A 13,490-nucleotide genomic window follows, 5' to 3' on the forward strand; every position below is an offset into this window, starting at 1 on the left:
TGATTTAAACTTTCATGAAAGGAAAAATTGTTTATAAATATGCCACTTTTTAACCCCTCACTTTTGATTAGATGTTCCTGGGAGCCAAAAATTATAGTTCAATCCAAGAAAGGGGCACATGCACTATAGTCAAATTGCATAAATGTTTGTGTGGAAGCTACGAGACTGAAATGTACAGAGCTTGAAATAAACACAACAATATGCTTTTGATATGGTCTCCCACAGTATTCTTGCCAGCAAGTTAAAAAAGTATGGATTGGATGAATGGATTATAAAATGGACAGAAAGCTGGCGAGATTGTTGGGCTCAATGGGTAGTGATCAATGGCTCAGTGTCTAGTTGGCAGCCAGTATCAAGCAGAGTGCCCCAGGAGTCAGTCCTGGGGCCGGTTTTGTTCAACATCTTTATTAATGATCTGGACGATGGGATGCATTGCACCCTCAGCAAGTTCGCGGATGATGATAAGCTCGGGGGAGAGGTGGATACGCTGGAGAGTAGGGATAGGGTCCAGAGTGCCCTAGATAAATTGGAGGATTGGGCCAAAAGAAATCTGATGCGGTTCAACAAGGAGAAGTGCAGAGTCCTGCACTTAGGACAGAAGAATCCCACGCACCACTGCAGGCTGGGTACAGACTGGCTAAGCAGCAGTTCTTCAGAAAAGGACCTGAGGATTACAGTGGATAAAAGCTGGATATGAGTCAGCAGTACGCCTTTGTTGCCAAGAAGGCTAACTCCATATTGGGCTGCATTAGTAGGAGCATTACCAGCAGATCAAGGGAAGTGATTATTCCCCTCTATTTGGCACTGGTGGGCCACATGTGGAGTATTGCGTCCAGTTTTGGGCCCTCCACTACAGAAAGGATGTGGACAAATTGGACAACTACCTGAAGGGGGGGTTCCAAAGAAGATGGAGCTAGGCTGTTCTCAGTGGTAGCAGATGACCATGAACAAAGAGCAGTGGTCTCAGGTTGCAGTGGGGGAGGTTTAGTTTGGATATTAGGAAACACTATTTCACTAACGGGGTGGTGAAGCACTGGAATGGGTTACCTAGGGAGGTGGTGGAATCTCCATCCTTAGAGGTTTTTAAGGCCCAGCTTGACAAAGCCCTGGCTGGGATGATTTAGTTGGTGTTGTTCCTGCTTTGAGCAGGGGGTTGGACTAGATGACCTCCTGAGGTCTCTTCCAACCCTAATCTTCTATGATTCTATGGAATCCCCAGAGGATGGATAAGCTGACAGTACTTTGAATCAGCAACATAGTGCTCTGAAGGTCTGATAAATCTGAAATTAATTCTTTTTTTTTTTTAAATTCAAAATGTTTAAATCAAATTCAATATAATTAATTTAATAAAAGAAACTACAATTTTAAAAGTGTAAAAACATTTAAAGTGTAAGTTAAAAGTGGAGACAACTTTGACTGAAAGAGATGCACAGGGGTGGAAAACAAAGGGCTAGACCCTCAGTACAAATTAGCTTAGCTCCACTAACATCTTCTTTGCCACTGATTTTTTGACATATTTTATCTTGTTCTTTTCTAGGTGTTTTGACTCTGATACAAATAAGCCTATGGGATTTATGAACCCAAACTCATGGCATTTGGGGAGTTATGATTGAGGTCTATAAAATCATGACTGGTGTGGAGAAAGTAAATAAGGAAGTATTATTTACTCCTTCTCAAAACACACAAACTAGGGGTCACCAAATGAAATTAATAGGCAGCAGGTTTAAAACAAATAAAATGAAGTATTTCTTTACCCAATGCACCGTCAACCTGTGGAACTCTTTGCCAAAGGATGTTGTGAAGGCCAAGATTATAACAGGGTTCAAAACCGAACTCTATAAATTCATGGGGGATAGGTCCATCAATGGATATTAGCCAGGATGGGCAGGGATGGTGTCCCTAGACTCTGTTTGCCAGAAGCTGGGAATGGGAGACAGGACATGGATCACTTGATGATTACCTGTTCTGTTCATTTCCTCTGGGGCACCTGGCATTGGCCACTGTCAGAAGATGGGATACTGGGCAAGGTGGACCTTTGGTCTGACCCAGTATGGCCGTTCTTATGAATTTCATGATGATTTAGGCACCTAGCTCCCTTAGACTCCTTTGAAAATGCCAGCCCAATTTTAATTTTGTTGTCAAACTAACTACCTCTAGATCACTTGACATTTTTGTTTTATTTCCTTCAGAGAATCTACAGCATAGTCTTTTGTCGCTACATTTTGGCTGTATCAGGCAGCACCACTGAAATCAATTCCATTGACTTCAATGTGAGCTCTTGTAATGCAGTGCTAGAACCAACAGATCAAATACTGCTGTCAGTGAAAATTCAAAATAAGTCCATGGAAGTGGCTAGGTAGCAAGAAGAAATTGTTGGGAAAGAAATAACCCAAAGACAGAAAATGCTTGAATGTGGAATGAGGAGAAATATGACAGAATATATATTAAAACTAGTAAACGATAGCATTTCTTTGTTTAAACATGGCTAACTGTGGTAGCTAAATTAGAGCTATTGTTATGCTCCTAGTCACAGCCAAAAACAATTCATTTGGGGGAGGGGGTAAATTTTTTTTTGCAAAACCCCAAAATATTCTACAGAAAAAAATAGGTTTTTTTTTTAAAATGTTCAAATTTTTTCACTGGCATAAAATAATTTCCTGACCTTTTATGCAGAAATATATATATATTTTTACTTAAGCAAATGACACTACATTGATTTACACAAATGAGAGTCTGTCCCAGTATTTCAATCTATATGGTGGTTCACCTTCTCCTTGGGGAAGCTTCCTGGTACTTTGCCAAACTAGCTGAAGAGTGTGAAGCTTATGGGAAGATACCAACAGAGAGAGACTGCTTGCCCGCCTGCTTTCTGCTAGCTTGTCAGCTCATCCTCGGTCTCAGCTCCTCAGCAATGCACTTGACAGGGAGCTGGGAGCCCCCATGGTACATGGGATGATAGGGACCTAGGATCTTAAGGTTTCCAGATTGCTTGGGTGCCCTGTTCCACTGAAGCCCGCCAAGGGCTGCTAGGCTCTCAAGCTCTCCTTGGGAGCTAAGCAGCCCAGGGAGCTTGGAAATCGTATTGGAAATAAAATATTGTGGAATTTCAGTTCTGCAAAAAACTTCCCATTTTTGGCTTTTCAGACCTATTGAGGATGAGTTGGTTTTTCCCCCCTCAAAACTCATTTCTCCCCCCATGGAAGAATAATTTCATTTCCCAGCCAGTTCTAGGGGTATTTAAGAAGGGTCATGCTTTTCATATATGGGAGTCTGTCTTAATGGTTTCCCTCCTGATCACCTTATCTCTGGGGGAGGTGGAGCCTCCTCATAAAATCCCTATCACAGGACAACCAGGTAATATACATCACCTTATGTGGATCCCTCCACCTTCAAAACATCTAGGGTGAAATTAATCTCCCAGCAGCAGGCCAGCACAAGGTAAATGCATCACATAGGTCACATCGGTGCTCTTAAAATAGGACTTCAGAGCTGTATAGGCCTTGTGAATTTCACCCTTGGATAGATATTATGGTGAATCTCCATTCCTTATGGAGAGAAATATAATGTGCTGTATTTATGAGGGTATCAAGTCAGGTTGAGGATAGTTTAGCCATATTTGTGAAGTGTTCTTTAAAACAAAACTTTGTGAATGAGCATAGTGAGAGAATAATAGACAGAGAATCCTTCCAAATATCTACCAGTGCACCTCAATTCTGACCTGAAACTTCTCTGCCTTTCCAGTGTTAGTCCTCCTTGATTTAGACTGCCAGCCATGCAAATTAAGGACTAAAATGAGACTACCACATATTTTCAAATTGTGACCTAATTAGGATTTGAACTTGATGTCCAGTGGTGAAACACTAATATATTAACCCATCTGAGCCCCTGTAAGCAGCATTCTGATAAAAAACTCTGCCAGTTTCTCATTGAACTATATACAATTAGACCTGGGTTACTCATCCAATTCCTAACCTCTATTAACCCATTCCATGAGAAAGTATATTCTTGACACACAGAGAGCCAGCTGATGTTCATTGATGCTGACAATGTGCAAAAATCACTCATGTTAGAGAAGATATTTTCTAAGGTCTTAGATACTGTTTATTAGCAATACACAATCCATCTTTAGAGTACAAATTGGATAATATACAATGATGACAAAGGCAATAATTCTACATTATCCACAAGAAAGTGTTCAAGTGCTATTCCCAAGAATGCCTAAGTGTGCTCCCAGAAAACAGATGAATAGCTGTGGATCTGAAAATTAGGGGCTGGGCATATTGCAGAAGAATTAGGATCTATGTTAATGTGATATTTCTTTAACTATTGTGGTGCACAGGGCTAGGATTTCTATAATTTGCTGTTGAATGCTCAGTTTGATCACCTGTCTCTATACATAGCCTGAATAGGTCAATGTTACAAAATAGGCTATTGGAATTTGTGTGTTTCATGCACCTTTTTCTGTACCATTTCAATGTTTTATCTACTGAATGCCTAATTTAGTTTAAGCCTCATTGAAGTCAGTCAGACTTGAGCAGATGCTTAGGTAATTTTCTCAGTTGGGGCCTTAAAGCATAATATTCAGTTTGGCCATGTTTAAGTGCCTATTGCATTGACTTTGAAGATTCTAGCAGACAAATTGACATAAAATAGCATTTGAAAGCAAAATTTAGACAATAACCTGAAAGTGATTTTTTTTAACCTTGTAAGTATGAGTCTTCACACAGAAAATCTGATTCTAAAGTGTTACACTCATCCGTTCAGGGAACAGGGTGGGTAGGACCTGAGTTTTAAATCTTGACTAAAGAACAGTGACCTCTACTACCATGCTGGGATATTGGTTCAGTATGGGAGCTTCACTTCCTGGAGCATCTCCCCCGCACCCAGTTAGAGCTATCTTCTACAAGCACTGACAAGGCAAAACTTTACTTAGTTTATGAGAGATTATGAGATCACAGTTTGAGAAGTTACACTTTAGTGATCAATGAGGCTTTTCTCCATATTTGGCAGGAGAAGTCTCAGAAGATTCCTCCTACTACTTGTCATTACCACGCAGAATCTGTCTCTTTTGATGGAGCCATATTCCTGCTATCTCTGCTTATCATCATGATTTGACACAGCTCCCACCAGGGAAGGAGGTATCATCACAAGGAAAGGCTGCAATGGCATTTCTGCCATTTCCATAAGCTGAGGATCTGACCCTTGGTGCTGAATTTATAGCTATGTTGTGCAGACCCTTTGAACTTTTTTCTACAGTGAAGTATCCTGGATTAAGTCATATGGACATACTGAAATTTTATTCATTTAAGAGAAAATGTGCTCTAAAAGCCTTACTTTGGTTTGCCAGTATGTATAATAATATTTAAAAAGTAAGAGACATAAAATTAAAGTTGAGCAGCTGGTAGAAATTATTTGGGATTGTAGTGCATGATCTATTATTACAAAGCAGTAGGGAATTTAATGGGTGCATTTAAGTCCCAATCCTGCAAACATTTCTACACACATGCAATTTTATTATCACACAAACAGTCCCATTGACTGCAATGGATCTACTCGTCTGAGCATAAATGTTTACAGGATAAGGCACTGGCAGACTTTCTAAAGTTCAGGGACTGTTTTTTTTTAAATGTATTTGATAAGAAGGTTTAACTCTGCATGTGTCATTTCCAGAGTTAACACCCTGTCAACCACACTTATACTTTTATGAAGTCTATGTGCAGTGGTAGGAATTATACGTAAAGTCAAAGCATGAGTTAGAGCAGTTCTGTGTGAGTGTGTCTATGTTGTGGGGATGGGGCAGTGGATGGAAATGTAGATCAAACTGCTTGAGCCATCATTTTGTGGCTTGCAAAACAAACAAACAATGATTTCACAAGCCATCAAAGCTGGCACTTAGCACAGCAGAGAATTACTCCTGTGAATGACATTCTGTGGGAATGGACAAGTTTTTAAAAACATTTCTTTTTTTAAAAAAAGGTGTAATATAGTCCTGATCCTGCATTGGTCCTGGTGCCAGTGTAGCCTCGCTGACAGCAAACTCTGTAGAGGCAAGTGGACCACACTTTCAAATCCCACTACAGGATTGGGTCCCCCAGGAACAAGTTGTAATTATTTTAAATATATCTTTAAAATTTTAATATGTTGATTGTGTTGATCAACATCAATGGCCCAATTTTCACAATGGGGTGCATAAACTAAAGCTATGGGCTGAAAACTATATTTAGCAGATGGAGAAAATCCTATTGCCCAGAAGTCTGGGTACAAGTTCAAGTGCTATCTGGGTATGTAAAAGTATAGTATAGAAAAGTATGTTTTCCTGCCTGGCAGACAAAGAGAACTGGGAAGGCTGAGGGCAGACTGAGTGACGTCAGGAAACACAACGACACTGAGCTGCCTGTCAGAGAGAAGGAGTGGACAAAGGGGAATGAAGCAAAGATAAATAGAGCTGCTCAGGGGTTAGGCAAGAAAAGACGAACTGAACAGAGCAGCAAAATTGAGCTGCCAATCAAGATGTTAGGAACAGTTCTAGTTGATATTTGCCACATTAATAAAGCCTTGGGAGAAGAGCAATTTAGGGTTCCTGAGGCAGAGCCTCAGTTTGAATTAGTTGACATTTTAGTTCTGTGATTGGAGGCCTATGGTGACTGTGCAAGAGAGAGATGGGCTATGGTCTTTCCTGTTTAGTCAATTAGAGTAGTTCAAAGTAGTTACCTTTAATAGAAAATCAAGCAACAGGTTAATTTTCCACAGACCAAAGTAAGTTGTGTAGCAACTTTTTGAGCCTGGCAAACTTAGCAGCTGTTGCTACTGCATGACACAACTAGATTTGATTTTTAAGCAGGATAATAATGCTTGCACTGCCAAAGGTAGAGGAAGGTGAGACAATGACTGGTCCTGAAGACAAATGGGCAGTGCTCAGAGACATTGTGATTCAAGCAGCAGTGCTTGCAGTTGGATATCAACATAAACAGAGCAAGAATGTCTTAGTGAGGAAAGAAAAGCACTGAAAGAAAACTCCTGAACACTAAGACCAAAGAAATATTGGAATAACGAAAGGAGGAAAACAAAAGAGCAGATGAAGCAGTGAAAAGCAACACAGTGAGAGACCTGAAGAAGAGTTCTGTGTGGCTCGAAAGCTTGTCTCTCTCACCAACAGAAGTTGGTCCAATGAAAAATATTATTTCACCCAACTTGTCTCTCTAATATCCTGGGTCCGACATGGCTACAACTAAATGGCACACAACAAGGAAAGATTAACAGCGATTGAAGACCTAGCAGCTGAAGTTGAAACTCCTACTGTAATAGGAAACTACAGAGACATTTACCAAGTAACAAAACTCTGTGTGGAAACTTCAAAAGAGAAAATGGCCAATCAAAAGGAAATATGGAAAAATTCTTACAATTGAGGTAGAACAGAATAACTGATGGACGAAGAATTTCAAAGAGGTCCCAAACAAACTGAACTCTACATCAACACTAGAGTTTGATAAAACATCTGAATCTGATCAACATGATATCAACATTGGTCCAATAGAGATGTTAGAATTAGAGGCTGGAATCAAGAAGCTGAAAAACATCTAAGCAGTGGAAGATGATCAAAGCATAGTGGAAATGGTAAAGGCACTTGATATCACCACCCTAATGAAACTGACAGAGCTGATCAATGAAGTCTGGGAAGAACACACCACACCTGACCTGTGGAAAGATGGAAGTATTATCAGAATCCCAAAAAGGGTAATTTGTAGTATTCTGTAGTGTAATACTAAACCAGAGGAAAGAAGTAGCGGATGCACATCTTAGGGAAGAACAAGCTGGATTCAGTCCCAAGAGATCTTGTATAGATTAGATAGTCATACTAAGTACTACCATAGAAGAATGTACAGAATAGCAGGCTCCCCTTATCATCACTTTCATTGATTTTCAAAAGGCATTTGACAGCCTACATAGGCATGCATTGTCTTACGGAATTCCAGCTAAACTCGTCATCATTATCAACAATGTAACAATGTAAAGTGTACTGTAAGGGTGAACAATCGGACATCAGAGTGGTTCAAATGGCATGAAACAGGGCTGCATTCTATGTCTGCTGTTGTTTGGCATTGCTGTAGATTGGATAATAAAGAAGTGTATTAGAAACCCAAACACTGGTATAATATGGATAGATAGCAAATGCCTTAGAAGACGTACATTTTGCTGATATTCTGCTTTTGAGAGACACCCCTGAAAAGCTACAAAGACCCACACCTTTGCAAAAACAGCAGGCCAAGCAGGGCTCAAAACCAGTCATACTATAAAAAAAATCCTTAAAGTTCAGATGACAAGTTGTAACGTCACATTAGAAGGTAGAAACATAAAGAACATGGAACAATTTACTTACCTGAGCAGCACCATACTACCCAGTGGAGACCTCAAGAAAGAAGGAATACCGTGGATAGGAAAGGCATCCACGGCATTCACTAAACTCAACAATGTATGGAAGTCAAAGATATAAAGTACCAAAACAAAGGAGAATTTTCAACTCAAATGTAATCACACAAAATGTGAGAGCTGGAGATCTATTAAAATGTTGATTGAAAATGAGATGCCTTGGGAAATAAGTGCCTACAAAAGATTCTGGGCATTGGATGGAGACACTGTCACCAATGAAGAGATCCAAGAAATTACCAATAGCTCGTCTCCACCAGAATCAGAAGGAAATGCTGGACATATCTGGGGCATGTACTCCAGATGCCAACACACACATTCCCAAATGAAGCTTTCAAGTGGAAACCAATTGGTGTGAGGAAACTAGCACACACAAGAGAAACCTTAAGAAGAACCTCCCCCCCCCCAGATTTCACCATACAAGATTTATTTTCTTAATCATTTACATCTTTTACTTTTGACTTGACTCAGTTTTAGATGCATAAACCCTCAATGAGGACAGTCGTCATCTCTTGGCTATCTGCTCCTGGCATTTTTCCTTGGCCTCCTTCATTCTCTTGGCCAAAAGCTTAGCATATTCTGCTGCTTCCTCCTTGCTCTTCTGAGTTCTCTTAGCAGGCAGGCAGAACAGCCAATCTCAATACCACAGAGCAGATGGAAGCGGCAGTTAATAACAGAGAGGGATGGACAAGATTAGTTTCCACCCTGTGCAAGAACATTGATGCAAGAAGGATATAAAGATAATAAAAGTAGTAAGGCTTGCAGGCTGTAAGCCATGTGAGACACATGGCTGAAAAGCAAGCAACAGTTTAATTTTCCAGCCAAGGTAGAAAAGGCTATTCTCTACATGTTTGAAGGGAATCAGGAATAAAACCTATTTCCAATCACAGTGAGCACTCAACAAACAGCAGGCAGAAGGAGAAGAAGATTAGATAACTGTTGTTGAATAAGACCAGTTCTAGATTTCAAACCAGATAGGCATTAGCCATAATATTATTAGAACCCTAGCCTGAGCCCTGGGTTTGAGTCCCTGCTCTGCTACACATATCATACGTGACCTTGGCCCTATCTCTAATATGGGGAGAACTGTACTTCCCTACCTCACATAGGTGTTGTGAGGAGAAGTACATTAAAGATTATGAGGCATTCAGATACTACTGTAATAGGGGGCATAAGTACTGAAGATAAATGGATATTCAGTTATGTGGGGTTTTTTTTAAATTTAATTTGAAATGAATTATTACAGTCTCAGCTCTCACTCAGTATCTCAGGCTGGTGGTGACAATGGCAATTAATTATATTACACCAAGGACAAATCTTAACATTATAAAGCCCTGTGAAGTCAAAATCCCTAAACACAAGAGAATAAAAATAAGGACCCCCTGACAATGATCCAAACCAGAACAGCCAGAGTGTAGAGAAATGCCTTTAAATAGCCAAACCAGCAATAAAACTACATTTTAATTTACTTGAGAGAGTGAGACTATAGTCCCAAAATTAAGACCATTATATTTTCTTGTCCAACAATCAAACAGAAGTCTTAGTCACTCACAAAGCCTAGAACAAGATGTGTCGAAGCTGGGGACAAAGAATTCTCAGTGAATGAGATCCAGTTGTAGAACAAACTTTCAAAAAGAATAGATGCATTCAGTGGCTGACTCATTAGAAAGCAGTACAAAACCTCTCTGTTAAGGACATTTCTACCATCACCAGAACACTACTCAAAATAGTAACCATATGCTTTTGCCACCAGCTCCCTAAAACCAACCAACCAAAAAAACCCCAGAGCTTTCCATAACATAAAAAAGAAGAGACAGAGAACCCATGAAGTCCACGAGAGATTTTGATATTGCCAATCTATTTTACATGGAAGGCACTCAGATGAACTGGTCATGGGCAGCAGTACAAAAACATAAGACAGATAGATATTTCCCTCCCTCCCCGCTGCTCCCAAATCTGGTATTCAGGTATTCCAGTCCTGATCATTTGCATAAATTAGCATTTTGATGCCTAAAAAGCACAATTAGGTGTTTAAATACAGATGTAAGTGCCTAACATTCAGTATCTAAATATGAAAACTGGGCCTCAAGTTAGCAATAACTGTTCAACTTGCACATTCACACCTACTCTTTTTCCAGCTTGGCTGTTTTTCTAGCTATCCTATATTTACACAAAAGAACTCTCCATAGCTTTTGTTTTATATGGGAAAGTGTTATGGATCTAATACAAATTTCAACTCTTTTCTGTGAGCTATTGTTCTTATGGACTCTTAAGAGCACTATTTCTCAATGTTGACATATATATTTTCCCCTTAGTAATTAGTGATAGCTGGTCATCATGTAGTTTAACATTATAGCAACACTTTTAATAACAGAGTAAATAGTTTGTCAGATTGTATTGATTATATTAAGGTATAAAAATGTGATTGAAAATGTGTTCAGAAAGAGGTTTTCAAGATACATAATACACAATATATCATCAAAAAGAAAAGGAGTACTTGTGGTACCTTAGAGACTAACAAATTTATTTGAGCAGTGAGCTGTAGCTCACGAACAATTATGCTAAAATAAATTTGTTAGTCTCTAAAGTGCCACAAGTACTCCTTTTCTTTTTGCGGATACAGACTAACAGGGCTGCTACTCTGAAATATATTATCAGTTATTAATTCAAAAGATTTAATTTAATATTCATCCACTAATTAAATGACAGACTACTTACTTATTATATCTACTGATGATTTGAATGGTCATTACCTAATTTTGGCTACTTGATCATTCTTCAAGGTGAATGAGAATATAGTAGGAGGAAAAGGCTAAACTAAACGAAAAGGAAAATTTACAAGTAAAGGGCAAAGAAAATCACTCTTCAGCCAATGCTGTCTTGTGATTTATGTTTACAATGAAAAGCAGATTTCTCCAGTAAATCACAGGGAAGGGAGAAAAGCCAGAGTTTAAATCTAGTTTTCTGTGTCACTCTGTCTTAATCTGAGTTTTGCCCGTCTAGTCCCCTGTGCTCAGACACATAAGGCTATGACTGTGGAAAGTAAAGGAGGCAGCCTGAGTTCTAGAGAACAGTGAGAAGGATTCATTTTACTACTATTGCTCAAAAAAGGTCAAACATTCTTTAACTTCTGTGATTCTATTGTTATATTTTATATTGTTATTTAGCTCTTTGAGGAGGGACTACTCTGTGTTTGTATAGTGTGTAGCAAAATGCGGCTCCGTTCTCATTTGGTCCCAAGCTGCTATAAACAAGATGAATTATAATATTTATAATTATTTGCAATCTCCACCTCTTGCATCAAACACACACCCCACTTATTTTGTAGAAAAGAACATTTGGAGGGTAAGTGGACCATAAAGTCTAGAATGAAATAAAGGGGCTGAAATTCTTAGCTTGATTAAATTAGCGTAGTAACAATGACTTGATAAAAGAAGTTATTTTTATTGATTTTCATTAGACATGCTTCCCTTCACTTTCCAGGACTTTTGTCTTATGTCTCTGAGCACAGGCAAATAATTGGGAAAAACTCAGATTAAAACTGAATGACAGAGAAAGTTTAATTTAAACTCTGGCTTTTCTCACTTAAATGTGAGTCACTGACAAAAAATTATGCTGAAGTCAATAGAGCTATGTTGATTTACACCAATGTAGGCTGTGCCCAGAAGTGAAAAGGAAAAGATCAATGGCATGTATACTGCTGAAAGTACTTAGCACATAAATCAAAACACACATTATTGCTACCCTTCGGACTAGGTATATGTGTTGTTATACCGTAATGCCATAATGACAGGGGTTAACCTGTTAAAAATAGAGAACATGAAGGAACAGAGAAAATGGATGAAAGCATACTTGCCCTTACCAGTACATACACTGACAAAACTTTAACCAAATAGTATAGTGACAATTGTAGAAATGTTGCTATGACATAATCTATTGCCTATTATGAATAAGGAACTTGGGGTACTTCCTATGCCTCTTGTCAAGAGGGCTATACTGAGTCACTTTGCCTCATGCATTCAAACAAGCTATTCCAGGTATGGATGCAATTCCTCTCTCCTTTGCATTAAGTTAGGCTATTGATGAGACTATTGATTTATTTAGTACACAGAAATTATAATGGTAATAAGGAGGCTTCTGTTGACAGCTATTAACATATAATCCATCATCTGTGCATGTATTTTGCCAGAAGTAATGGGAATGTTTCAACCTTTGACAATTTTCAACACCAGAGGTCCCCTCCAATGGGTATCTAACTGCATCTTAAGGTCCCTAAGTATCTTTAAAAGTCTGGCCCTTAATCCCTCTATATCTCATGTTCTTCATCTATTCAGTGAAGACAGTAATACTTATCTACACAGATATGGCTGTGGACATCTTTTTGTCATTTTGCAGAAGGAGAAACTGAAGGTCAGAGAGGTTAAGGCTGAAATTTTCCAAATTGACCACTGATTCTCCAATTTCATAGACACTTTAACAACAACAACAACAACAAAACCAGGAAGATTCTGACTAACTCCTCTCAAAAGATTTTTGTTCTGACTACTGTAACTCTTTAGTTATTCTATACCCTAACATTATACATGTAATATGACAATAGCTGAGACTAATATTATCTGAAGCACATGTATATCTATCCTGAAAGACCACGGTCAGTACAGGTCATCTGAAAGATTTCTCCATGGTGTAGTATCTTACAATGTTGTATCAAAATGGCACATAAAAGGCCAAAGAGCATGCAACACTTGTACTCAGTGCTGTGTCAAATCTATCACCAAGTAGTTAAGCTCCAAAGGACAGCAGAATGCGTTGCAGAATTGTGTGCGTTGTAACCATGGCAGTAAAGTAAAAAGCATATCACACACCTGCTTTTCAGATATGACATGTTTTCGTGTAGCCTGTGTCATGCTACACTCACTTGTGAAATGCGCAGCCTGCAATAGCCAAACTGACAGATAGATTTTTATGGACAGAAGAGACTGTTATGATCATCTGGTCTGACCTGCGGTATAACACAGGCCATAGAATTACACACAATGATTCCTGAATCAAGTTGATATGCTTCA

The sequence above is a fragment of the Lepidochelys olivacea genome, assembly GCF_965140295.1.
Source record: "Lepidochelys olivacea isolate rLepOli2 genome assembly, chromosome: 1".
Lineage (NCBI taxonomy): Eukaryota > Metazoa > Chordata > Testudines > Cheloniidae > Lepidochelys > Lepidochelys olivacea.